Source organism: Marmota monax, unplaced genomic scaffold (assembly GCF_021218885.2).
Source record: "Marmota monax isolate L192 unplaced genomic scaffold, Marmota_monax_Labrador192_F-V1.1 WCK01_AAM20220418_F8-fsc00005, whole genome shotgun sequence".
NCBI classification, from domain to species: Eukaryota; Metazoa; Chordata; class Mammalia; order Rodentia; family Sciuridae; genus Marmota; species Marmota monax.
Genome location: NW_026692254.1, coordinates 4,715,014 through 4,741,751, shown reverse-complemented (window position 1 = coordinate 4,741,751; position 26,738 = coordinate 4,715,014).

Sequence of the window (26,738 nt, the reverse complement as noted above, 5' to 3'; positions counted from 1 at the left end):
AGGGAAGATGGTCCATTGGGCTGGCCACCTCTGTGAACAGCCAGGGCTCCTTCCCAATGCACCCAGCTGAGAGCTCATGCCTACCTGAGATGTGGAGGAGGGAGCACCATCCCCTAGCCCTGTCCCCTACTGGTCTAGGGCTGGCCTAGACATGTTCAACACCATAAGAGCTAAGCAGATTTTTCTTCATCCTCTACAGAAACAAGGGAAGTGACTGACACTTATCACATGATTCCATTTACAGGAAATGTTCAGAATAAGCCAACACAGAGCCTTCAGGCCTGTGATGGCCAGGGGCTAGGTGGGTGGGTAGAGGTGAGTGTTGATGGCCCCAATATTCCTGCATGGGCTGAGGAAAATGTTTTGGTGTTGATGGTGGATGGAAAATTCTATTTCATGTGAATTTTACCTCATTTTTTAAAAAGTGGGCTGATAGAAGGCACAATGACAGAAGATCGCAACATGGGGTCCAGGCTCTGAGCTTCACTGAGGGTCCAGCCTGTAGTGTGAGCTCACCCTAGTCTTTCCTTGGACCAACACCCCCCAGGAACTTTAATCAGGAAAGCGGAGCTGATGTGGATTGGTCTAGCCTCTTCAGGCTCCTCTTCTGAAGGCCGTCTCTCTCTGATCCACTTGGACACAATGAGGTCACTGCTCTTGTTCAAGGTCAGGAAGCAAGCAGCTTGCATGGACTCCAAGCACAGAGTCCTCGCTATCCTCTCCCCAGCTCAATTGTGCAGAAAACAGACAGGTTCATGCCTCCAGGGCTCTGCCAGCTACAGGAGTGGCCTCAACTTTTAATTCCCCCATAGTCACAGAGAGGTCTGATACCTTAGCACTTTTCTCCCCATCTGTGTGCAATTTCATCACTCTAGGAAGCTTAGACTCCCCCTGCACCTGGATTCCCAAGGTTCTTTTTTAGCTTTAGGGCAATGGATCCTTGAGGGGTTGCCCTGTCTTCTAGAGCCAGTAAATCTGTGGTGGGAATACCTGAGCATCCTTTCCTCCTCCCAACCTGATGAACCAGGATCTCCAGGAAGGGATCCTAACAGTACTCCACAGAGCATAGTTTAGACTCAGATGAACCAATCTACCCCAATTAACCTCCAGGGATGCTAGTTAATGGAAATACCATTCCTCTGATGAAAATTGGGGCTGCATCTGGTTGAGTTTGTGACTCCTTTTAGCCAAAAGTATGTGGTGGCAGTGCCATCAGGTAACTTCCAGAATAGTCAGAAAATCCCTTGCAGCTCCCATTATTATATGCTGCAAGGACCCCTGGCTTGGGAGCCCTGACCTGCCATGTAAACTATTCCAACTATTCCAAAACACCATCTTGTGAGGAAACCCAAGCCACATAGAGAGATCATGTGTTAGATGTTCTAGTTGATGGTCCCAGCCAACTCCCAGCCAATAATAGGCATCAATGGCCATTCAGATAAGGAAAGACCCTCCAAGATGATCCCATCCCCAGATGTTCACTCTATAGACTCGAATTCTTCCCAGATGAAGCATCAAAATATGATGCAGACACAAGCAATTCTTACGTGTCATGTCTGAATTCCCAAGTCCTAGGATCTTTAAGAAGGATAAGGCAATTTTCTTAGGCTGCTAAGTTTGCTGCCACATCAATCATACCTGGGAAATCCTTCATTTGCCCAGGTACAAGATGCCTGGCTCTATTCTGGGCATTGTGAATGTACGGTAAAGAAAAACAAAGCCCTGTCTGCAAGGATGGAGTCCCATGAGGAACCAGTCACAACACACAGGCAGTGGGTTATGGATGCAGTGCGTGTATATAGTACGCAGCACAATATCCTGGAGTGGCTAGTTCCAACAGTCCAGAAGCATGGGAGGGTGGACATGACCATGTTTTCTCTAGATAGTCAGAAAGTGCATAGCACTTGTAAGAAGTTATTGAAGTACAATCTGCAGCAGTGGTTTCTGGGCCCAAAACACCCCACTCAGGTGTGGCTGTGCAGGGACTCTCTACTTTCTACAATACCTACCTCCACCAGGAGTCTTCCTTAAAGAGACTCCAACTCCTTCAAGATCCTCTCAAATGCCTATCCCTCTGCTTAGAACACTGGTCCCCTCCCTCTTCTTCAGACTCAGCCTTATTTGCCCCCAGACCAGAAGGCCTCCCAGGTCACCCTTTCTCCATCCTCCTCTCTCACTGCATACCACATTTGATATATTTGTATGTTTATTTGTCAGTTGTGTACTGGAAGCCTTCACAACTACTATACAATGATGGTAAGCACATGCCTGTTTGGCTCATGCTTGCATCCTTGGGGCCTAGAACAGCATTAGCATACAGTGAGCAATCAATTAATGCTTACTCATGAATGAAATGACCTGACATTTGGATCTCAAATCTGTTCCAATCCCTGATCCTGTGGTTAGTTTCTTCTGATTCTTAAATTTTGCTCCCAATCATTGATTTTCTGGATCTTGCTCCCTCCCGTTCAGAATACCTTAGTGCCACCTTCCACAAGCCATGTCTGCCAACTCGGCCTCAACTCTGCACTGGATCATGGTTTCCATTAATCACCTGATACTCAATGGGCTTTGCTCTGGCAAGGCTCCTCCACCAGAGTTCCATTAATTAGTAATAGCACTTTCAGGACAGCCTCCTACACAGCACTAGATCACAGTAAAGGAGATAGTGAGAGAGGGGCTTCCCAGAGCTGGGAAAAGGAGAAATTGATGATAAGCTGCAGAGAACACCTGTAAGTGCTAGAACCCTGGCCCTCCATCCTAAAAGAAATTACATGCATTCAAATACTCATCTAGAGAGGGAAGAGATTTGACAAGGTCATCAGATTTGACAAGGTCATATGATGTCATTTCACTGAAACAGTTGCAGACACGACAAAATAAAAGTACCCAGGGAGGTTGGCCTCTCCCTGAAGATGCTGGGAGCTTGACATTTGGAATGGAAAAGAGAAGGAAAGGACAGAAAAAGTGTGATTGCAGACACTGGGCTCTACCTGTGTGGAGCAGCTTCAGAGACACTGCCCCCTGGTTTGCATCATCTCTTTAGCAAACACAGAGAATGTGGATTGTTTCTAAATATAGCCAGGAGGAGATTACATGGAATTATTCAACAGGAATGTAGAAAGCTGCTTAGCTGATCATCACTGCTCAGCTTGGCTTGATTTCACAATCAGATGAAGAATGTTTTTCATGTCCAAGATTCCTATATTGACTATTGGCACCTGGCAGCACTGAGAAAGGCTACAAGCTCACCTTTCACTCAATTATCAATAGCAGTCTGACATTTTCTTTCCCCTTCCATGTCTTTCTGGCAAAGGAAAGGCAAAGCCAATGTAAGATAAGTCATTTCAAGGACCCTAGACCCAGAGCTAGTCATAGATTTGATTGAGAAGCTAGGAAAGGCCATGATTATAATTCTTCTGTATCTCATGTGCTGAATTCTCCCCCTGGTATATAATTAGTTTCTGATCTTTAAAAGTACATAAAAAGGGGAAAAAAAACTGGTTCAAACTCTGGTTCTGACACTCACTAGCTACATGACTGAACAAGTGTTTTAATCTCTCTGAGCCTCAGTATTTCAATGAAGATAATAATAGTTGCTTTGTAGAAGGTATTGAGAAGATGAAGCAAAATAATTTATTCTTATTTAACAATTATTAGTTGAGCACCTATTATATTCCAGACATGATTTGCAGGTGTTTAGGAAACTTTAGTGAAGAAAACAGGCAACAATCTTTGTAGCTTCTATTCAGGTGTGGCTAGATTCACAATAAGCAGGAAACATAATGAATACGTAAACCATCTAGTATGTTAGAAGGTGGTAAATGATACAGAAAAGTGAATGTCAAGTGTGTGAAGTAGAGAAAAGTTGGCCATATACTCTATCACTTCTTTCATTGAGAGGCAGGATCTAATTCCTCTCTCTTTCAGGGCTTCCCTTAGTGACATGCTTAATAAGAGAATGTTGCAGAGTGATGCCCTAGGAACTCCAAGACAAGATAAGAAGAGTTGTACCTTCTGGAAAACATTTTTTCTGGGAACCCTAAGGCCCCATAAAATAAGTCTGACCTCCCTGAGGCCGTCAACTTGGAGGTTTTCTGTTTTGCCATCCCACTGAGCCCCAGGACCAACCAATCTGATTAATGATGCAAATGATTAGTTCAACTGAGCCAGGTCTACAAAGGCCCATAAAATGATGAGATATCATAAAATGATTGTTGTTTTCAGCCACTAAATTTTAGAATGGCTTGTTACATGGCAACAGATAACCAAAATGTGACAGCAAGGGGTGCTTGGGTATAATGCATTTAAAACCCCAAGGTCAGCTGCCACAAAAATGACATCAGATATTGTTATTCTCCATTAGTATTTTTTACTAGCCTTGTCTCCTTTTTAGCAGGAACTATTTTAGAGCCAAGTCTTTCTGTTAGACAGTCTCCCACTGACAGGTGCATTTTCATGAATGGGGAGAAGATTCTGTTGCTCCTTTTGGAGATGATGTCCCAAGGAGTAAGGAGGTAAAGAGAGGCTCAGACTTCGGGTCCCAAGGACATAGGTTGAAGAAAGGGCTCCAGATGCTTCTATGGCTAGTTGACCTCAGCCTTGAACTTCACCTCCCAGCACATACATGCACCCACCTTCTCACACCCCCAACTTTTACAGACTGTACTTTTAAGGACAGATGGGTTTTCTTGGTAATCATAATCTTATATCACTCTTCAGAAAAATAACTACAATGGTGTCTCATTAATCCACTCAAAGTTCTCCTGAATGCACCTTGAGGGATCCATGGCCACACACACGTACATTTAATCAATCCCTCCCCTGCCTCCTCTCTTTCTCTTTGCCCAACTTTGCTCAGTTTCAATAGCACAAAAAGAAGAAAGAATGGCTGTGGTTTGAAGACAGGCCATTTCTAGAATTTTCCTGGAGGAAAAGGAAAGAATGTTATATTGATTATGATTACGTATTCCACAGAAAGAAGAATCTTAGCAAAATATTCACAGAGTTAAAACTAGAGGGGAAATACCTTGCCCAAAAAGGTAAGTGAACTCAGGTAGGCATCTTAAGAAAAAATTAAGGGCCACGGGAAGACAAAGGTTATTTGTAGATTGAATGGAATGTAGATGAGGAAAGGGATGAAAGAGATGTCATTTAAAATGTCAAGAGCTGGGTGAGCTCGGGGTGTAACTCAGTGGTAAAGCACTTGCCTTTAAGGCTCCGGGTTCAATCCAGCATTGCAAAAAGGTAGCAGCTGAAATGGCAATTTGTTTTAAGCTGGGCACAGTGGCATATGCCTGTAATCCCAGCTACTCAGGAAGTTGAGGGAAGATGATCACTTTAGCCCAGGAGTTTGAAGCCAGCCTGACAACACAGAAAGACCTCTTTCAAAAAATAATAATATAATAATATGATATATGATTAGTATAATATAATATCAAGTGCTTGTCAGGAAAATAATTGGGTAGAGAAATCACAGGATATTCAATTAATTCATGATTATCTAAATGTTTTACAATGTAGCTTTTAAAAAAGGGTCTTTTTCCTTTGTAACAGGTCAAGTAGATAGTATCAGATCAGTTCCTTAAGCCTGATGAGGGGCCAAATAATTTTAATAGTATTCCACAGTACTATACCACTGTTTAATGACTGCTATTCCAATTACAGGAAAAGTACCCAAGAGAATTCCCACTTCTGGGAGCATATACAACCCCATTTGAGAGGTCATAGTCATCACTGGAAGAGTAATTGAAATAAACCCATATTAATTGAACACCTATGTTGTGCCCAGAAAGATGCTTACAAATCATGGGAAAGTGAAGTCCCTAGCCTCAAAGGGGCTTATCTTTAAAATTAAAAAGCAGTAGATTCATAAGAGAATAAAAAATAAATACTATATGTCGTTGGAGTTTACAGAGAGGAAATATCTATAGCAGACAACAGGATTCCTGGCTTCACATGTTTGGAGAGAGAAGAAGGAACCACCAGACCAAGTGGAAACCCCAAAAGATCTTGGTTTTCAGTCTCCTCTGCTGGACTCTTACCTCAAGTCGGAGAAGAAAGGAAGTGTAAGAGGAAAGGAACCAACTGGGCACTCAGCTTTTGAGAGCCTACTACGTGTTGAGCATGTGGTAGCTGTTATTTCATTTATCCTTTACAACAACCACATGAGGACAATGAATTTAGGATCCCTAGAGGTTAAGTATCCAGCCAAGATTTTCTGAAAGCATTAAAGGTCCACACCCTTTGCTCTTAACAAGTGACACAGCTTTCTTACACTCCCCCAGTTTCAAAACGACTGTAACTTCTGAGATGTGCACATCAGTTGGTTCTTTGCCACATGGGCCAGTTGTTCTTCACGGAGCTGTCCCATATGGTGAGAGGACATTCCCCTGCTCAAAGGGATCATTAGATAAAGGCAGAGCTGCAATCGGATCCATGAGAAGACACTGGGTCTCTGGGTGGTATGTGTCATTGGTAACTTTCTTTATCTACATGGTTCTGTGTGTAGTAGAATGCACATTGACTTTTGAAAGACTTTCTTTAAATTGGAAATCTCTCACCCCATCCAGAGAATTCAATTTGGCAGGTTAAAGGTGGTGGCCAGGAATCACTTCCTCAGTGATTTGGATGAGGTAGGCTATAGACCACCTATTAAAAGCTCTGTTCTGGATGCTTCCGATATGGGATATGAACATCCTTTTCCAAGACCCTTTGTGAGACTGCCTCCCTATACACCAGAGGCAGTGCCTCATCCAGGATAGGGAGCAGCCACTTTGCAGATGTCTTTCATTCCATTTGACCTTCTGTCAGGTAGGTCCCTTCAGGAAAACAAAACCACCCCAAACATTTCAAACAGAGGGAGTTCATTGCAGGGGGTTAGTTACAAAATGAAGGAACAGCTGAGAAGCCGTGAAAAAAAAAAATTAGTGACAGCTAGAGGCCACTCCATCTGCAGAACCGGAAGCACAAAGAGAGGAAACAGGTATTGCTGGAGCTGCAGATATTAAAACCATGAGTGCATGAGTGGTGGGTCTGGATGGATGGAAGGAGGAGCTGTCCGACAGCAGGAGGAAAGGCTACCTAGGGTAGAGATGAAAAATCAGATGCTTTTCATGCCTCTACGGGAGGGCCAGGGGGTACTTATGAGAACCCAAATAATACCAGTGCTTGGGAATAACCTTTATCAGTGGCTCTAAAACCTGGATAAGCCTCACAATCAGCTGGATCCTCACCAAGCTCAGAGGTTGTACTGCAATAAGTCAGAGACAAGGCCTGGGATTTTTAAGTGCCTTTAATGTGCAGACAGAGTTGAAAACTGACATACTGAACCATAAGCTCCAAAAAAAAGCAGTGTTGTGTTTACCATTACAACCTCAGCAATACTACTGGCGCAAGAGATGTATGTATATATATATATATATATATATATATATATATATATATATATATATAGTGTGTGTGTGTGTGTGCACGCGTGCACATGCGCACGTATCTATGGATATCTATTAAATGAATGAATGAACAGCAATAACAGAGACCTTGGTGGTAAGCCAGGGCGACAGATGGATTTCACTGCAGGGCAGAGGGAAGATGTGGAGTCAGTAGTAGTCAAAGATAAGAGCACTAAAGAGAAGAACAAGGGTACCAAGGCTAATCCCAAGAAGGACATCTTTTAACCTGAAATGAATCAAATGCCAAGAGAGGGGAGGATTTCCCAAAGGAAATACACATAACTGAATCCAGAAGATGAGAACTTAGCTGCACATCCTCTACGTCCTTGGACACATAAAGACACCAGCAACGATTCTGACTCTGACTGCACCCTGGTTTGATTTCAGCCTTTTCTCTGGTAAATGGGGCTCCCCGTCATCTCTCCTTCCATTTTGCCTCCCAGCATGGAGATTCTGTATGAGGCAAGCAGGATTCAAAGCACTTTCCACTATGGTCCAGTTAATCAGTGGCACGGTTGGAGCTGCATCCACCCCATGAGTCTGAGGAAATGGCAAATAACTGTCTCTACCACCTGGATATGGGGAATACAGATCCCTGCCCTGCAAGTAGCCAGCTGCCAGTGGAATTTCAAGTAAGCCACACATGCCATTTGCTTCTCAGCTCTCCACTTCTTATTCCCCCATCCCTGTATGCCCTTTTCATTTCCCTCTCCCTTTCATTCATTCACATGTCCCTTTCTTCTTGTCACATCCTCCATTTCCTTTCTTTCTTCCAAGTTCTTCATGCCCTAGGATCTCACCTCTACTTTGAGCAAAGCCTTCCTTGGTCTACATTTCTATTTTGTCCAGAAGGAAACAGGATTAAGTGCAGACACGTCCTTGAACCTCTCATCGGGGAGGCAGGATGATACACAGCTTTATAGAAGAAAGGAGAGCGGTTGCCTTGATTACTCCCCGGAGAAACTTTAGAACTTGGGACATTTCAAGTTGATATGATAGAGCTGCAGGCAAGGTCACTTCAGCTCTTTCAGTCTGATCTGTGCTTTAACCAGCTTTTCAGTCCCCATCACGGGAAGCTCCCATTAGAGAACTCCAGGCTTCGCACAGAAAGCATGAGGGCTGCTGTGCCTCCCAAGCCCAAAAGGGTACAGTGTGCACTTTGTTGACCCACAGCTGTCAAGATGCCATGGACCATGATGGTTCTTTCTACAATGCAAGCTTACACTCCCTAACACAGCAACAATTCCCAAGCCTGGGTGCCCATCAAAATAACACAAAAGAAACACATAAAAAAATATCCAGATGCTAGGATCCACCTCAGTTATATTGAACCAGACTCTCTAGGGTTGGGGTACAGGAAACCACACAATATCTTCCCCACTAATCTTTGAGAACTACTTCCCTGAAGGAACTTTGCATCTAAAAATGCCAAGATATTTAAACCTAATTCAAAGAGAGGTCTCTGGCCAATGCTTTTCAACTTTATTTACATCATCTACATGAGTTAATGTATATATTTTAGGACCACTGTGTGCATTTCTAAATAAACAAACCAAAATATACCAAACCCTCCCTGATTTATGAAAACAAAATACCAAACCTTCCCTGACTTATGAACTCAGATTTTTCTCTAACCCCGATTTAGGCAGCACAATAACTTTTTTTTTAACCTCTATTTTTCTTCCTTGTTGACTCTGGTGGTTGCTTTAACTTGGTTTTAGGTGAACAAGAATGCTGTGGAAAGAATATTGTGTGACTCTTTCCTGGTCTCACCAAACAGTGATGGCTGGCTTGGAGCATGGCCATAATTGGTACCTGGGTCTTCCCTCCATTAGAGAGGATGGGAGAACATCTTGAAGCTAAGGGCCTCAACTTCCCATCTGCACCCTAATAGGGAGTAAGGAACAAACACAGAGCAAGTATGTAGAAAAGGAGCATGTTGCTCACACCTCCTGTTTTAGGCATTTTTTACATACCCATGACCAAAATACCGAACAAGAACCATTTAGAAGAGGAATTGGGACTCACAATTTCAGAGGTCTTAGTCCATAGATAGCCAACTCGATTATTTTGGGCCCAAGGTAAGGCAGTACATCGTGGCAGAAGAGCCCAGTAGAAGAAAGCTGCTCAGCACATGGAAGGATCAGGAAGAAGTGGGGGGACCCACAGGGAAGATGAACCCTTCCAAGACATGCCCCAGTGACCCACCTCCTACAGCCACACCCCCTGCCTACCATTACCACCCAATTAGTCCATTCAAACGAGGACAGACTGATTCGGTTACCGCTCTCATCATCCAATCGATGTACTCTGAATATTTCTGCAATAACAGGAGCTTTGTGGGAACGCCTCACATCCAAACCATATCAGGCCCAAACCCAGTAGCTTTGACATACTTTTTAGCAGCAGAATCACATTTTTAAGTTTCTGACTGGAGAATTCCATGTTTCTACTAGAACTTCCCTGGGTAATGCCAGAGAGCTTTCTTGGGTTCTTTCCTCTCCCCCAAACACATTCAGCAACTCTTAAGCCCTTTCTGCTTCCATGAAACCCAGTTCAAACTACTGCCCTAAACTTTGGTACCCTCTTCTCTCACTCAGTGATTTTTGTGAGATTCAGAGATATATCTGGAGAGCTGAAGAGGGCCCACAGAACGTTGGGTCATGGTTGTCTGTTATCCTATAGCTATCCAGAAGAGAGCAAACAGCTGTGTCACTTTTGGCTCTTCCTAAAAGTAAAAACTTTTCAGATAAGGACTTGGGTACAAGTAGTTCCTTCAGGAGGGTGATCCTAAAAAAGTGGGCCAACGAGTTGAGAAAGTGAGATGGGGAAGGAGAGAGACCAATGAAAGGGTGTGTTACTGAACTCTCTGCTGAGCAATGAGGGCTCAGCCCCACGGAAAAGCATGCACAGTACCCCAGAATTTTCAGCCTAGATGCAGAGTAGCTGGGTACTTGGTACTAAACACCCCTCACAGGTGCATGCACACATATGCACACATACTCACACATATCTGAGCTGCACTTACACCTTGGTACTTAGATGAACTCTGCCCTACAGTGGTGACTAAAATCAGACATATCCTTTATAGATGCTTCAGTGTCTTTGGGGATGCCACAGAGCTCTCTTTCAAGGACCAACTGTTCCATTAAAACCAAATACTTTCTAATCCAAAAACCTCAGAAAATAAAGGTGAGACTCTTTGGGGCACTTTCTTCATAAAGAAACACCCCCATCTCTATAGATGTACTTTTGAAATTTAAGAAAACCATCTCCATATCCACACCAGGTTCTCTGTAACCCCAACTTGCACTTCAGCATTGAGACTTTCTCTACCAGTTCCTCCAAGCTCACCCTGCTCTCCTGGACTGCAGAAAGTATTTCTTTGAAGGGATTTGTGCAGGGTGACTCTTGGGCCCTGGCAGACCTCCAGGATGTATATAAGGTCATCAGCATTGCGATGTACTGCATGAGACCCTTCCAGCAATCAGAAGCTCAGCTGTGCCTTGTCTTGATGATTTTTGAGCTCAGGTTAGTGTAACCAGGCTAAAGTGAGCATGGATTTTCCAGGTAGAACGCTCAGACTCACTTCAAGACTTTGTTTCGAGAAAGTAAAACCCTTTTTCTCATCAACACTGCCCTCAAGTGAGATTTTATTTTTCAGAGCTGGTCTGCACAGGGGCTTGAACATTTCTTACCTTGGAGAAATGTTCACAATGGTAATGGTACATTAAGTCATTGTGTGCAACAGGACACCAGTTATGCTAAAAAGGAAAAGAGAGAGAAAAAGAATAAGATGCTGGAGGAGTAAATCACAAGATGTCATTTGGTAAAGGGTCCATGTATGATTTAGGCAAATGGTTCTAAAAGCGCGATTTCTTGTTCAGAAGTATTAATATCACCTGGGAACTTACTAGAAATGCAAATTCTAAGTCTCCATCAGACCCTAGGCTTATTAAATCAGAAGTTCTGAAGTTAATTCCTGAAATCCAAGAGATTCTGATGCATGTTAAAATCTGAGAACTACCAAGTGAGACTAATTTATCAGGCATACATTGCTCACTGTTCAAGGAGCTGGGAGGACATAGAGTTGCTGTCCTCCAGGAGTCTGCATTGTGTTAGGGAGGGTAAAGCAAGTGCTTGCAACAACAAAATTTCGGGGAGCATAGCCATATGGGCAATCCATAAGGATCACATTCATAAGAAACTCACAGGGAGGTGATACTAGAAGCATCCATAGCAAAGGAACAGAGAAGTAAAAGAGAAAAAGAAAGGAGACCAAAGCAGAGAAAAATCAAAACGAAAGGAAAAAAAGAAAAAAGTTCTGGTTTCCCCAAGAACCCAGCTCTCCAAGGTCCTTAGTGGTTGACCAGCTCATTTCTCTGGAAGTCTGGCCAGCTCTCTTACATGCCTCAGGCATGTGGGCGGGCCCTAATTTGCATGGCTGATTTAGCAGGAAAATGCCAGTGGTAGAGTACTGAAACCTCCTTATGGTCTTTGAAGTCTCTAGGCAAATGGAAGATTGGAAACCCAAACATCTCAATTCAACTCCTCTGCCAGTAATAGGTAGCAGACAGTTTCTGGACATCTCTGCACCATCAGGAGACAGGATGCCCAGGAATGCTACAGAGTTTTGATTGCTATGAATACCAAAGCCTTGAGTCAGATATGCAGATTTTCCTTAGCAGGCATCAATTAAAAATGTTCTGCACCCCTCCATCCAATGGCAGATGTTATTCATGCCATATATGGTGTTTGGTTGTATTTGTTTATTTTTAATCTTCCATCAAGTTCCTGTCTTTGCTCCCCAATTTGCCGTGCATTAGTTACCATGGAAACAATGAGGCTTCAGTGGGATGAGCAGAGTTTAATTGACTGCTACAGAAAGTTATTATGAATAGTGGTTGGATATTATATACATGGATATAGTTATATACACACAGACATAATCATATACAATCTATATATTATATAATATGTATATATTTATAAATACACACTCACACACATATATATGATCATGGGGACCTTGAGGAAATTCTGATAACTTAAGAAATATTCCAAGAGAAACAGTAAACAAATAGAAGTTAAAATGCTAGGAATGTGAGACCAGCCCTGCACACCACATGGGCCACACATTATAACTTGGCATACAAGGGACTATGGGGACCATAAGAATGGGAAGGAGGTGGACATGTGAAATGGGCGAGCTGGGTTACTGCTCTGGGCACATCTGTAAGTTCACACATCACTGCCTGGGTGACCCAGGAAAGCTATTTGAATTGAACAAGGTGGTTCCTAGAGCTCCTCTTTTTGTGTGTGTATGCTGTCTCTAACTCTGCTTCATTATGTTTTCATAAGGAATATGACTATCTCAAGGTAAGAGTGAATTCATTCATTCATCCTTTATTCCAATAGTCCTTCAATAAATATCCATATTAAGCCAGATTCAAACATTGTGTGAATTCTGCAGAAACTTGAAGAGTTGAGACTTCTGATGAACAAGATTTTTGGAATGAAGAAGTCTGATAGTATGGAAACAATGGGACATAGTAGAAACATGATCTTACTCTGGACTCTTCTCCTGTCTCTTAACCAGAAATGCAAACACAGACCTGACTCCAAAGGACTCCACAAATCCATGAGCCAACCATTGAGTCACAGATGATCAATTTCTTGTTTCCATTTCCATAATCCCATGGAGGCAGTAAGATTTATCTTCCTGCACTTATATAATTTTCCCTTCACAACTTAAATGTCCTTGCTAAGAGACAATCAGCTAGTCTTGCCTGATTAGGCAAAAGTTCAGGATTAAAGAAATTAACTCAGTCTGGAAATGTCTCTAGGTTTCTTTGATCCCTACCTTATCTTCATTTAAAAAAATAAAAAAAAAAAACTGAAGTGAAAATTCAGTTAAAAAGCTTGGGCTGGGGATGTGGCTCAAGCAGTAGCGCGCTCGCCTGGCATGCGTGCGGCCTGGGTTCGATCCTCAGCACCACATACAAACAAAGATGTTGTGTCCGCCGAAAACTGAAAAATAAATATTAAAAATTTTAAAAAAAAAAAAAAGCTTATATTTAGGGGCCAGGGTTGTAGCTCAGCGGTAGAGCGCTTGCTTAACGTGTGTGATACACTGGGTTAGATCCTCAGGACCACATAAAAGTAAATAAAAAAATAAAGGTGCTGTGTCCATCTACAACTAAAAAAGAAAAATTTTAAAAAACCTTATATTATTTCCTGGTATAAAATTCATTGTTTTCCAAACAGGACATTCCAGGACTTTAAACAAAAGTCTGTATAAAAACCACACTGGTGTTACCCGATATCAGCTGCCTCATTCTCTCCATTTGCTATTAGTAAGGATGAAGGCAGAGCAATAGTAGCCTCCATTTATTAAGGGATTCCAGTTATGGGTAACTAGAGCCATAGCAACCTGCTCAACCACCCTGCCAGAAAGTAATAATTTTCATCCTATTTCAGATGAGCAAAATGGTACTCAAAGACATTTAGTAAACATGCACCTCATCACACATCTAATGTGGGGCAGGGCCATTTGATTTCAGATCATAGACAATACATACAGCAATGTATCAGTCATCAATTGCCATTGTCATACCCAGTAACAAAATACCCCCAAATTCATCAGGTTCAAATAACAACAATTTATTCCTGATTCTGAGGCTGTGGCTCATCTGGACCTCTCTGCCAACCTTGGTCAGATCTGCTGATGAAACTGGTCTATTATGGGTTTTCTGACTATTCTCAGCTAAACTCACATGTTTATCAGCTGGTTTATGATGCATTTGGCTGGGGAGAAGGAAGATGTGCTTCTGTTTCATGTGTAACACTCCAGAAAACCAGCTCAGGTATGATCTCATGATTCTTGAAAGAGCAACAAAAAAGCAAGTCCCAATGTATAAGCACTGTTTAAGCTTAGGCATCCCTCATCACCTGTGCTAACATACCATTGGCCTTGTCAAGTCCCACGGCTGACTCAAGAATCAAGAAGTGTGCAGAATGCCCAGCCCACAAGGAGAGGAGTGAAGAACTGAGACTAACTATCATGGCAACTGGTGTACTCCAGGTAGATCTCACATGCTCAACACCCTCTCTGACTCCATGGTTAAGGCAGTATCGATGGTGAAACTGCCACTATGGGCTTTTTTTTTTTTTTAAGGAAGAACATTTAACATTGTGACTTCCACTTGCAAATAACATTGCTATGTGCTAAAAATGATACAAAATAAAATTTTTTGGCTAACATGCAGATAAAAAACTAAATAGAATCTCACTTCTTAAGAAGAACTGTATAATCTTGAAAGCAAATAATTTATTTTTTTTTCTCTTAGATGCAGAATTTCCTTTGGATGAAATTTGGTCAAAAGAGGAGCAAATATCAAATATATAATTTATAATGTATGTATAAGTTATGTATATATGAAATATATAACTTATAAGTTACATATTTATACAATTTCTAAGAAACCCATCTAGCCACCACAAATCAACTGATTTCAACAAAACCTTCTTTTTAACTTTCTGGGGTGAGGGGAAAATTTAAATTTTTCTCAGGAAGAGAAGAAATTAGTTGAATCACAAGTCCTAAGTTATTTCCCTTAGGTTACGGGATTGAAACCAAAGATCCTTAGAGTCAGTTGATTTTATGACACTCACATGCTTAGATGGCACCTTATTCTCCTAATACCAAGCATGTGAATGCTTTGAGTGTTTTATAGACCAAACATTTGGATGCTTGGCCACATTTTTCCATTTTCCATCTGGAAAAGAATGAACACAGTCTGAGGTTTGTCTCTCAGACTTCCTAGGAAAATGACCTTGGATGCCTTAGAAAAGGCAGAAATTCAAACCAGCACAAATTGAATGGCTGTCTTTATAATTAGCTGCCTACTAGGCATCCATGTTAGACAGTCCAGAGCACTGGAAAAGAAATCGATGATGAGGAAATAAAGATGGAATTGAGAATTCATCCTGTGCCCACTAAGTGCTGGGCACTTTTAGATATATTAACACAACCTAAGAAACCATTGGTCCCCTCTTTATACTTAAGAAAAATGAAGTTCTATGTGGTTAAATGACTCACTCAAAGTCACATGGTGGGTCCAGAACCAGGCATCTTGTCAAGCCCTTGGGAAGACTGCAAACATGGTGTCTGCCACACAGATGTTGTCTTCCAAGCACCTATTTATTTAGACATGGAAAAATTCAACTTTGAAGAGTAGTGAAAAGCAAACTGCTCTTTGCTGTGTACATGTAATATATGTGTCCACCCACATATATATGCCATCTCTCCTTCCAGCTGCTCTGCCCTGTCTTCTCAGCAGCCCTCTAGGTAAGTCAGTGACACCTAGACACAATGTCCCTTGCTAGAGCAATGGAGACCTGAGGACAACAGAAGACAACAAAAGCCTCTTCCCCCCAACCACCACTACTACCCTTCACACCATGCTACATGCCCTGCTGCTTAGACTCTAATGTCCGGATCAAAAGAGCAAAAACTCACATTCAACAGAAATGCCAATCAACTTTAGCTAATTCACTTATCCATTGCTGCTGGCATCTTTGGGAAAAAATGGAAAGACGATTAAAGCAAAGGGGTTTAAAAGGGCATAATAAATGTCTGTGCCTGACTAGAGACATTGTGACATTGCTTTAACCCAGGAGTTGACTAAGAATAACAGTTGGGTCCTCCAAATCTGCAGATCCTGCACCCATAGATTCAACCAACCTTGAATTTAAAACTATTCAGACAAAAAAATTATATATATATATATATATATATATATACACACACACATATATACATGTATATCCATATATACATATACATATATATATTTATTTTTTTTTTTTTTTAAAAAGTATGAACAGGTAGAGACATTTTTTCTTATCATTGTTCCCTAAACATGAAGTTTAACAACTATTGACATAGCATTTTGCTTTATATTGGGCATCCCAAGTAATCTAAAGATTATTTGAATTATACAGAAGGATGTGTGTGTTATATGCAAATACTATATCATTTTATATAAAGGACTTAAGCATCTAAGTATTTGGGGGCCCACATGGGGTCCTTGAATCAATCCCCTGTAGATACTGAGGGATGACTAAACATAAATCCAAGATACATAATGTGCCAGATTCACATCTAGAATCAATCAAAATAATAAACCCCACCTCTCCCAGTTGACCTCATTTTCAGGATGAGCATTTTACTTTCAACACCTTGCAACAAACCTTGACTACTGTCCTTTCTTCACCAGACCCTTTTTCTATATTGACAAAGGAACCATTAGGAGTTAGCTTCTTGTTTTCAAACAGTATCCATCTGGCCTGAGCCATCACACCTTGTCTGGCTCACCTCAGAGGAATTTCTTCCCTATAGCTAGCCTCTGCCTGGCTGGATATCAAAATGACTATGGCAAAATATTTTCCACCTTCACAGGGATGTCACAAGCATCCATCAATCAACAATATCCATGAGACAGGGCAGCTCTGGGCTTCATATGTGCTGATGGGACCATAGGGCAGCTATGCTCAAAGTAGAATTTTCCCAATGACTAAAACTGATGCTGTAAGAATTCTCTCCTCTCGTCAAGTAGTCCGCTCAGAATTATGAGATAGCAGGGATGTCACTTTACCACTCCAGACCGCAGCTTCCTGAATTGTAAAATGGGTGGGAAATATTCCTAACTCATAGCAACATCAAACTCAAAACCTAACAAAATGAGAACAAAACAAACAAACATTTATTTACTTATTGTCTGTTTCCTGAATTGAGGACACTAAGACATTTAGGAAAAATGGACTCAATTCCAGTAACAACTGCCATTTTTGAAGGCCAACTCTTTGCCAGGCACTATGCCAGATATCTCCCATCCATCCTCTCCATGGATCTTCATAATACAGAATTCTAAAGAAGGTCCAAAAGGTTTCTTTCTCTCTCTCTCTCTCTCTCTCTCTCTCTCTCTCTCTCTTTCTTGTACTGGGGATTGAACTCAGAAGCACTCAACCACTCCAGACCGATCACTGAGCCACATCCCCAGCCCTATTTTGTATTTTATTTAGAAACAGGTTCTCACTAAGTTACTTAGCACCTCACCATTGCTGAGGCGATCCTCCTGCCTCAGCCTCCCAAGCTGCCCATGCCCAGCTTCTGAAAGGTTTCTTGATCCATTGTCTAAAGAAGATAAAGATTTATTCATGTCGACACCATCCCAAGCGAAACTTATCCTAACATCCAAGATGTTAGGATGAATGGTATGCTGAATATTGGGAACCAATCCCCCAGAAAGTATAGTCAGTTCTGTGGATGGTAGAGTCTTCTGGAATTAGACACTTTTAAGTGAACAAACTACTTTCTTTGATTGGAAGGAATTACAAATTCCCAGGTAGCAATTTGTTTGGACAAAGACCAACTCCCTGAGAGTATTATCATTAGGCCCCAACCATGTGCTTGGCAGTACACCAGATATTAGAGAGTTTTAGATAGTAGAAACCTTGCCCTTGAGGAATCCATCCATCCATGCAACCAATCATTCATTCATCCAAACACGCTTACTGAGCTTCAGTTATATATTAAAATCTGTGCTAAATAATGTCAGAGAGGGTTGTCACCATACTTGAGCTTATATTCCAGTTGCTTTATCTCTGGTTATAGTTACAGATAATGGAAGACAGTTTAGAATCAGTAGATGAGAAGCCATACTAACAAAGGAGGATAACTATTCAAGCTTTCAGTAAGCAGTTTATCAATGGATATTAAAAGCCATATTTTTATTCCCTTTAGCCCATAAATCTACTTTAAGAAATGCATGTGAAGTAAATCATTATGTATTTAAATAATCATATATGTGCATGAAGATTTTCCCCATAAGTTATTCATTGCTATATTGCTTAGAATAGTAGGGAAAGAAAAGTAAAACATAATAATCCACATGGCCAGTGAGTGCTGAATTAATAAACTGTGACACATTCACACACTAGAATGTTATCTGGTCATTAGGTTATGTTCTACACAAATTTTAAGTGAAAAAAAACAAGTCACAAAACAATGTATGATAATGGGGTAGGGAGGGGGAACATGGAAGGAGTAAGCGAACTCTAGATAGGGTAGAGGGGTGGGAGGGGAAGGGAGGGGGCAGGGGGTTAGCAATGATGGTGGAATGTGATGGACATCATTTTCCAAAGTACATGTATGAAGACAAGAATTGGTGTGAACATACTTTATATACAAACAGAGATATGAAAAATTGTGCTCTTATGTGTGATGAGAACTGTAATGCATTCCACTGTCATGTATTTTAAAAATAAAATCAATTTTAAAAAACAATGTATGGAATAAGATGCTGCTTTGATTTTTCAATATTATTCGTCTTAGTTGGCTTTTTGTCGCTGTGACTTAAACTACCTGACAAGAACAAATTAAAATGAGAAAAGGGTTTATTTTACATTTCATTCTTTTTTTATTAGAGCATTATAATTATACTTAGCTTTTGGGTTCTTTTTGACAAGATATTACATACAATCCCCATTACCCCATTACCCTTCCCTTTTCCTCTCCTCCTCCCTCCCCCTTTTCTCCCTCCTCTATCTTCCTTTCACTCCTTTACTTACGTATTTTTTATTGGTACTTTCTACTTATATATAAAAGAGAAGTTCCATGTGGTACACTTATTCATTATATAACATGATTTTGTTTGATTCATTCCATATTTCTTTCCCTTTCCCTTCCTTCCTCCCTCCTTCCCATTCTACTTCTACTCTACTACTATATATTTACGATCACCTCCTCAACCACCTTCTTTTCCTTATTTTACTTTACCTTCTACATATGTGAGAAAATATTTGATCCTTCATTTTCTGATTTTTTTTTTCACTTAGCAAGATTTTCTCCATGTCCATCCACTTACCAGCAAATGCCATTATTTCCTTTTTCTTTATGGTTGGGTAAAACTCCAACTGGATATCTATATATATAAGAATGAAGATAGATCCCTATCATTCATCTGCACAAAAGTCAAATCAAATGGATCAAAGATTTAGGAATTAGACTAGGAAACTTGCAACTGCTAAAAGAAAACATATTGTTAACACTTCATCAGGTAAGTGCAGGCGCTGACTTCCTCAACAAGACCCCTAAAGCTCAAGAATCAATAAGTGGGGGGCAGGGGAATCGATAAGTGGGATGTCATCAAATTTAAAAGCTCATGCACAGCAAAGAAAATGATTAAGAGACTGAAGAAAGAGCCTAGAGAATGGGAGAAAATCTTTGCCAGCTACTCCTCTGACAGGGGATTAATATCCAGAACATATAAAGAACTCAAAAAACTCAATGCCAAAGAAAAGGAAAAGCCCAACCAATCAATAAATGAGCAAAAGAACTAGACAGAAATTTCCTAAAAGAAAGAAACACAAATGGCCAACAAATATATGAAAACACATTCAACACATCTAGCAATCAGGAAAATGCAAATCAGAACTACACTAAGAGTTCATCTCACTCGAGTCAGAAAACTTTATTTTAAGCTCATAGTTTCAGAGGTTCAGTCCATTGTCCAACTCCATTAGTCTGGGCGTGAGGTGAGGCAGAGGAATGTTATGGTAGAAGAGCATGGTAGAAGAAAGCTGCTCAGCTCATAAAAGCCAGGAAGGTAAGGAACTAGGGATAAAATGTAAACCTCAAAGTCAGGCTCCAGGGACCTACTTCCTCCAGCCATGCCCCACCTGCCTACAGTTACCATCCAGTTCATTTCATCTATTCAAATTATTCATGCATCAGATGGATTAATCCACTGATTTGGTTATAGCTTTCATAATATAATCATTTCACTTCCTATATTAACATAGGAGATTTGGGGGACATATCATACCCAAACCACAACAATACTGGATTATATAAGTATCCCAATTTTTAAAAATAACTAAGTTGTCTTCAGGCTGCTCTCAACATCAAGCCAGAATTGAAGGATAATGTATGTTTTTCAGAAGTTTTCTGATGGTGCATAGTAATAGATATCTCCTTAATAATTATTTCTTGCCATCTTTTCTTTTCCTCAACATTCTACTCCATACTATCATTTCATTAATATCCCTTTGTGCTCCTTTTGATCGCCTCATCTCCCCCCAAAACTCCCAACTTCTGAACTTTTCCTCCTTACATGTCTCCTCTCCTCATCAGATCTCTTTTCTTGCCCCCCTCTTCTCTCCTCTCCTCTTTCATACTTTCCCCATCCCTTATCTCCTCCTTCTCAGGGTGTCCCCAGGCCCTTTCTTCTATTGATCATCTTGGTTTCTCTCAGCCCGTCCAATTTCCTTTACCACCAATCTCCCCACACAGAAGAATTAAGACCTTTTCCCCCACATCCTCGCCAACACTTATTGTTGTTTGTCTTCATAATAGCTGCCATTCTGACTGGAGTGAGATGGTATCTTAGAGTAGTTTTGATTTACATTTCTCTAATTGCTAGAGATGATGAATTATTATTCATATATTTGTTGATTGATTGTATATCCTCTTCTGAGAAGTGTCTGTTCAGGTCTTTGGCCCATTTATTGATTGGGTCATTTGATTTTTTGGTGTTTAGCTTTTTGAGTTCTTTATATACCCTAGAGATTAGTGCTCTATCTGATGTGTGAGAGGTAAAAATTTACTCCCAAGATATAGGCTCTCTATTCACCTCACAGATTGTTTCTCTTGCTGAGAAGAAACTTTTTAGTTTGAATCCATCCCATTTATTGATTCTTCATTTTAATTCTTGCACTATAAGAGTCTTACTAAGGAAGCTGAGGCCTCACCCACATGATGGAGATTAGGGCCTATTTTTTCTTCTATTATACACAGAGTCTCTGGTTTAATTCCTAGATCCTTGATCCACTTTGAGTTGAGTTTTGTGCATGGTGAGAGATACAGATTTAATTTCATTTTCTTGCATATGGATTTCCAGTTTTCCCAGCACCATTTGTTGGTGAGAATGTGGGGGGAAAGGTACACTCATGCATTGCTGGTGGGACTGCAAATTGGTGCATTATGGAAAGCAGTATGGAGATTCCTTGGAAATCTGGGAATGGGACCACTATTTGACCCAGCTATTCCTCTCCTCAGTCTATACCCAAAGGATTTAAAATCAACATACTACAGGGACAACAACAAACAATCCACATCAATGTTTATTGCAGCACAATTCACAATAGCCAAACTATGGAACCAACCTAAATGCCCTTCAGTATATGAATGGATAAAAAAAATGTGGCATATATACACAATGGAATTTTACTCAGCAATAAAAGAGAAAAAAATCATGGCATTTGCAGGTAAATGGATGGTGTTCGAGAAGATAATGCTAAGTGAAGTTAGCCAATCCCAAAAAATACAAATGCCGAATTTTTTTTTGATATAAGGAGGCTGATTCATAGTGGGGTAGGGAGGGGGAGAATGGGAGGAATAGATAAACTCTAGATAGGGCAGAGGGGTGGAAGGGAAAGGAAGGGGCCAGGGGTTAGCAAGGATGGTGGAATGTGATAGACATCATTATCCAAAGAACATGAATGAAGACTCGAATTGGTGTCAACATACTTTATATACAACAAGAGATATGAAAAATTGTGCTGTATATGTGTAATAAGAATTGTAATACATTCTGCTGTCATTTATTTTTTTAAAAAAATCAATAAAAAAGACCTTCCATCTCAGAAAAAGACAGGGGTGGGGTAAGCAAGCACTTTTAATTTAATATTTTAATGTATTTCTCAAATATACTATTAATATTAAATATATCTAAATGTTAAGATTTAGGGTAATTTGATTCTATTTGCTTACTCAAACTTTTTGTTTGATTGTCAAAAGGATATATTGGACTCTGTAGCATTTAGAAGTGTGATCATTTTCCCTAAAGGGATCACAAAGCCCCTATAAATGCTGTTAAAAATCCATACAACAAAATGGTGCCTTCCAGAGAGGTCCAGGGCTGCTATAATGTCACTATTTTGCCTCTAGGAACATTGCATCTTCCTTAGTGAAACACTGAAGCCATATGATTTCTTTTTAGGCAAAACCCGCATTTCCTCTTCTACTGAGATTCACACACCAGTCATGGAGATGACAGGATTCCTGATAGAGCAAACACTCCACAGAAGACAGTTTCTGTGTGCTGTGTGGTGGACATCCTGCTTCAAAATGACTCAAGTACTTGGTAAAAATGTCCATCTTACCTACTTAATTATTATCTTTCATTTTTAAGCCATGCAGGCATACAAACACACACACACACATAGACACCTGCTATCAGAATTTATCTGTTTATCACTGTGCAATGATTATAGTTTTGTATTTTTATTATTCTGTTACCCTCCCCAAACACCCCTGACTTAACACAATGAGGACACACATCCCAAACCCCTTCCCAGCTCCAAGCCTGAACCTACAGATTCAGGAACTCCTTAATCCCATTCATTATTTTGATATGTTCCCAAATGGTATTTTACAGATGTAAAGGAACAAACTGCCCTCTATTCGCCTCCTGAAGTCATTTGTCATAGCCTCTGGACATCACTGTCAACACCTGCCTTCTTTAGATAAACTCAAATAAGTCCTACCTCCCAGAGCTGCCCTCACCCTAATTTCCAAGGTCTCCAAGAAGAACAGAATCCCACTCACCTAGTTCTATGCTTTTCTTCATTGCTTGGACCTTGAAATGTGCTACTTTGTGCTCAGCATCTCACATAAATGCCTTGGAAATATAAAATCTTTTGTCTTCTGTCTCTGAATCTGCCAGTGAGGGTTTCAAACAGTCCCAGAAATTGAACATAACAGGGAACCAATTCCCTGCCATTCTTACCGCCATCTCACCTGGCCTTCTTTTCCACTATAAAAAGAATCTTCCCTTGTTACTCAGCTTTCTATTACTACAACAAAATACCTGAGGTAATCAACTTAAAATGAGGAGAGGTTTATTTTGGCTCAGAGTATGAATATTTTGGTCTGTGGTCAGTTGGACCTGATTTGGGTCCTGCAGAGAGGCACCACATCATGACAGAAGCATGTAGTAGGGAAGCTGTTCCCCTCATGGTGGCCAGAAAGCAGAGAGGGATAGAAAGAGTGAGGATTCCAATATTCCCTTCAAGTGTACACTCCCAAAGATATGACTTCCTCTCACTGGGCCTCACCTTCCAAAGTTTCCACTGCAGTCCCAATAGCACCAAAACTTTAGTTCATGGGCTTTCAAGGGACATTCGAGATCCAATCAACAGCACTTGTTCTTCTTCAACACATCAGCAGCAAGGCTTCTGGAACTCGGAACTCATGGAAGCATGGGCTGGGAAGTAGCCCAATCTCCTGGTAGAAGAAAGCAGGTTCCAGCTCCAGCCCAGCCAAGACCATCTGTTCTACCATCTCTAGCCAGTCCCCGTTTCAGTGGTGCATGGGTATTTTCACTGTGGACTAGAACGTTTGGGCCATGCAGAACATCACATCAACAGATCAGGAAAACAGTGAACAGTGTGGCATTTTATATCTGTCCCAAAAGGCCAAATATGGGTGGATCTTTGTAACTCCCTCCAACAGAATGTGGCAGAAGTAACACTTCACAGTTTCTCCGGACAAGTCACGAAAAGTCATAAAGCTGCCACCAGGCTGTCTTTCACTTTGGGACATGCACTTCGGCACACGCCACGTAAGGAGTCTACTTCTTACTGAAGTCATCCTGCTGGAGAGATCACGGAGAGAAGAGATATGCCCGGGAGTCCCTGCTGTCCCAGCCCCAGCTGCTCAAGTATATTCAGCCTCAGCTTCTGCACATGTGACTGAGGAAAGATGCTAGCCCTAGACTTTGAGGTTCTCCAGCTGATGCCATGGGAGCAGAGATGTGCTGTCCCTGCCCAAATTGCAGAATTATGAGTAAAATAAATGTCATTAAGACAGTAAGTTTAAAGGTGCCCACAGCCATAGCTACCAACCTGATCTGTAAAACCTGGGCCCGGAAATTTCCATGGTCCTTGAAAATTGAGGGTGACTCTTCTGTAGAGTGTTCAATACATAAGTCATGAACCCCAGGGAGGAATGTCCATTAGCAGGTCTAAAAAAGGAGAGAGAGGGAGAGAGAGAGAGAAACTACATGGGCTTACAAAGGGGCTTCTTTCTTGGTCTCTATGAAACAGCCGTTTTCTCATTTAGAAGCCTATAATAGTTGTTTGCCCAGGTGGAAAGCACGAGCAATATTTTCTCTGGGAAAGGTAGACTATGCACACTGAGGGTCCAGTCATTAGGTGACAGGGTCTTCCCTTTCAGACTGACTCCCAAGATGGCTCACACTAGCAGAGACTTGAAGGCGTTACCTTCGTTTGGTCCCCAGAAGCCAACTCTGAGATGGGAATTGAGAACTAGTGGTTTGTTCAGAAGGTGACCCGAATAAGCACATAGGAAAGCAGACAGGGGATATAGGGAAGGAAAAGAAGCAAATAACACATATGTTATCAAGTCACTTAACACTATGGGCAACGGAAACTCAATCCTGCTGGGTAACTCTGGGAGACCACATCAAATATGTCCATACTTGCCCATACTAAGGACAAGGAAGCTGGAGGTAATTTCCAGTTTCACCTGGCCTATCCCATAGAAACCTTGAGCACACCAGGTAGAAAGGGCCAGGTGTTTGTAGTAGGAAGCCGTCAACATGCACTGGAAAGGTGAGGAGTGAGGGGTTGTACACAGACACCAACAATGTCCCCTGAGCCATTGTGAGACTAGACAAAGCACCAAGGACTCTACCATCATGGAGCTGGTAGAAGCCATTATCTGACTGTTCCAAGGAAGTGAGCTGAACAAGAAGTGTTCAGCAAAGCACAAAGGTCCTAAAGCAGGAACTTGAAAAACAGTTAGGGGGATGAAGTCATTGAGAGGGCAGAAGACCTGAGCATGCTGTGTCTTTCAGCCACCATCAGGACTTTGATTTTACTCTGAGCCATTACATGGTTTACAGCAGAATGGCACAACCCAACTGTGTTCTTTTTTTTTTTTTTTAGATAAGATCCATTATCTCACTTTATTTTTATTTATTTATTTTTTAAAGAGAGAGTGAGAGAGATAGAGGTAGAGAGAGAGAGAATTTTTTAATATTTATTTTTTTTTAGTATTTGGCGGACACAACATCTTTGTTTGTATGTGGTGCTGAGGATCGAACCCGGGCCGCACGCATGCCAGGCGAGCGTGCTACCGCTTGAGCCACATCCCAGCCCCCCCAACTGTGTTCTTAAATAAATTGTTCCAGCTGCTATATTTGGGAAGGATGGTGAGAGATGAGTTATCAAATAAGAGACTTCCACAACACCACTGCTAAGAGGTGATGGAGGCTCAGGCCAGGATGGTGATTGTGGAGACTGTAAGGGGTAGGCAAATTCTGGTATGTTTTAAAGGTTAAGCTGACGGATTGCATGGACAGTGCAAACAAAAGGAAACAGTTCAGCATGATTAGAGAATGTTTCCCCTGATCTCCTGCAAGGATTGATTTGTCACTAGCTGAAACAGGGAAGTGCATGGATGGAGGGGAAGGGTCAGGAGCTTGTTATTGAACCTGTGAAATATAAGACACCTGTTGGACACATGAATGGAGATGCCAAGCAGGCAGTTAGACAGACCTGGCAATCAGGAGTGAGTCCGAGATGAATGAATGACTTTGAAGGCAAACATGGATAATAACCCTATTAAACTGTCAGGTACCTCTACCTCCCTGGTGGTCATCACTGGTTTTAGATATTCATCTCTGGAGTTGACAATGAATCCTACTGTCATCCCTACAGTATTCCTTTCTTAGTATTTGGGGGTTTTATTGTTGTTGTTGTTCCAGTTTCTTTTTTAAAATATTTATTTATTTATTCTAATTAGGTATATATGACAGCAGAATGCATTTTGATTCATTATACACAAATGGAGCACAACTTTTCATTTCTCTGGTTGTATATGATGTAGCATCCCACCATATGTGCAGTCATACACATACTTCGGGTGATGATTTCCATCTCATTCCAACATCTTTCCTGCCCTCATGTCCCCTCCCCACAAATCCCATACAAAAACACATTAAAAAGATAGTGCACCATGATCAAGTGGGGTTCATCCCAGGGATGCAAGGTTGGTTCAACATACAGATATCAATAAATGTAATCCATCACATCAATAGACTTAAAGATAAAAATCATATGACCATCTCAATAAATGAATAAACAGCATTTGACAAAATACAACACCCTTTCATGTTTAAAACTCTAGAAGGA